The sequence below is a fragment of the Marmota marmota genome, unplaced genomic scaffold (assembly GCF_001458135.2).
Source record: "Marmota marmota marmota unplaced genomic scaffold, marMar, whole genome shotgun sequence".
NCBI lineage: Eukaryota > Metazoa > Chordata > Mammalia > Rodentia > Sciuridae > Marmota > Marmota marmota.
In genome coordinates this window covers 7,577,990-7,580,509 of record NW_026000077.1, presented here as the reverse complement: position 1 = coordinate 7,580,509, position 2,520 = coordinate 7,577,990, and the positions used below count along the sequence as shown (strand labels likewise).

Here is a 2,520-nt window from a genome sequence, read left to right as displayed (position 1 = left end):
GACACCAGTCCTATGTAGACAGGGGCCCAGGGGTCACACCAGTCCTTCTGTCCTCACATTCACAGACAGAGGCTTTTATCATGGAGCCTTTCAGGGACCTGGGCACCCTTGGGGGCCTGGGAACCTTTGGGAGCCAGAGCTGATACTGGAGCTGGGGTTACAGCCTGAGTCTTGGCTTGGACTTGGGCTTGGGCTTTGGCCTTTAGCCGGCAGAGTCTATAACCCCTGGCCATGTGGGCACAAGCACACTTCCCAAGCTTAAGGTGGGCAAGGAAGGCAAGGCGATGGAGCTTTCTGCTGGTACCCTTTGTTATCTTGGGCTTAATCTCCTTGGGCTTTACCAGGGTATGTGCACGCATCACCTTGGTTTGCCTGCATCTTTTTCAGGGCTTTCTTGTTATGCTACTTAGCAAACGTATATTTCTCAGGAACTTGGGGTCTACCCCCTTAGGAGCGGTGGTACACACCTGTAATCCCAACAGCTTGTGGCGGGGGGCGGGGTGCAGGGGGACTTAGGCAGGAGTGCAAAACCAGCCTCAGCAACAGTGAGGCACTAAGCAGCTCAGTGAGAAATTGTCTCTAAATAAAATATAAACTAGGGCTGGGGAGGTAGCTCAGTGGTTGAGTGCCCCTAAATTCAATCCCCAATACTCTCCCTCCCCAAAATTTTATATCTTTGTGATCAGGGTTTCTTGATGCCATTTCTGTGCCATTTGGGGACTGGTTGTGTGTGGTGTGGTTCTTGGACTTGGCCATGTCTGCACCGGAAGCTGCTTCCTTCCCAGGGATTTGAATATTTAGAATCAAAATGTGTTTGGAACTGTGTTACCTAATGTGCACCCTAAACAGATGGTTCTTGGACCGTGTTTCTACAATTCCCTTTGGGTCCCTGGCTCCTACCCTTCCTAAGTCATGAACAGCCCTTTCTTCTAGTCTGCTTAGAGTTTAATTTGCCACCAAAGACCTGAATGGTTAAAGCATCTCTGACCAAAAACCTCCCCCACCACACCCAGCCTGAAACCTTTTGAAATTCCCATATTAGTAATTCCTTAAGGAAGTGACACAGTGAAAATCAATGAAATATGAAAAATCAGCTGTCATATGCAAGCACTGAGAAAGGGAACTCTGTTAAGCTAAAATCAATTACTAAGTCATGAGTTGTCAAAGCTTTATCATCTTTCATTTAGGGCCATGAAGGAATAGAGAGTGGAAGGAGATGCAGAAGACAAACACCCTTAACATCACAGCTTGCCTTAGTTCTCTGTAACTCCTGGCAGGTGGTCATGAGTGTGATCTCCTATCCAGAATAAATGGCTCAGGAAGAGCATTTTCTGGCTTTGCTCGATTCTGGTGGATGCTCATGTGCAGCAGGTTTGGAATCCAAAGAGTTAACATGACTTCTTATAATAACATTGCGTGGGATATTGCCCTGTGCTTTCTATTGCTCATTTTATGTAACAGTTTTCCTGAATTTTTGGAAGGTGGTATGATTTAAAGTAGCTGTTGGAAGTTTTGCAGAGCAGAGCTCCTTCTTCTTTTTGTTTTTGTAGAGTGTTCAAAATACAGTGGATGGTTCTCTGTGATTTCCTGGCTCTGTTCCATCCCTCTCAGATTTCCTGGCTCTGGCCCATTTCTTTTTCCTTCTCTGTTTCATTCCCCAATAAGTAGAAAAGAAGGTTGAGATTCCTTTCCTTTGTTGCGGTTGTCCTTATTCTGCTTTTTCGTCCTTCACTCTCCGTGGTTTCTGTGGCCAGTCATGGAAGAAAGCCCTGGTTCTTTCCATTGTTCACAGTGGGCTCCCACTTTACAAGAATCGATTGTATACAGCTCTTTCCAACTTTATGTTCATGTTGATAGCTGGCAGTTCACTATGATGACAGTGTTTACTCCATAGAAATCAGCCAATGCTACCAATCAGACTATTAAACAATAACCCGCACACCAGGTGGTGGTGCTGTTCCAGTCTGCAGGGCGTGGAGCGTCATTAGCACTGGGTGGGTCAGATCACTCCCGGTTGGGGCTGCAGCTCCTCAGTGTGTCTCTCCAGTGGGCTCTCACGGGCTCTTGAGAGGTTCTCCAGTTCTCAGATGCCTCAGACATACCATAGTGTCCTGTGCTTTCTCCCTCACAGATGCCACCGCAGCTTTCGTGGCTGTTGGTTTATGCTCACCCACTTGCATTTGGGGGATCATGGGGATATGCTGTCAATCACATTATTGCAAATGTTTTTGAAATTCTGACATTCCGCTATTTATTTCTAAATGGGGATTCAAAGATTCAAAAATGATGCTGCGGTCATCTTCCCAGAATCTATTAGTTGGATAACTTCTCAGATTCATTCCAGTTCTGAAATCAACTGGGTTCAGATCACTGAAATCTCTTTTGTCAAATAGTGACTTGGACTTAGAGCTATCATTGGCCTCCCCTGTGGCCCCTGCAGGCCTCCCGGGGGCAAGGACTAAAGTACTACTGGCCTGTTAGAGGAAAGGTCTTCTGTTAAACATTTTTTTTTAAGTGGGG

At 46.3% G+C, this 2,520-nt stretch overlaps 1 pseudogene; it reads right to left on the bottom strand.

The window, feature by feature from the left end:
- On the bottom strand, positions 1–756 carry LOC107156111 (annotated as a pseudogene).
- Positions 757–2,520: the final 1,764 nt, after the last annotated feature.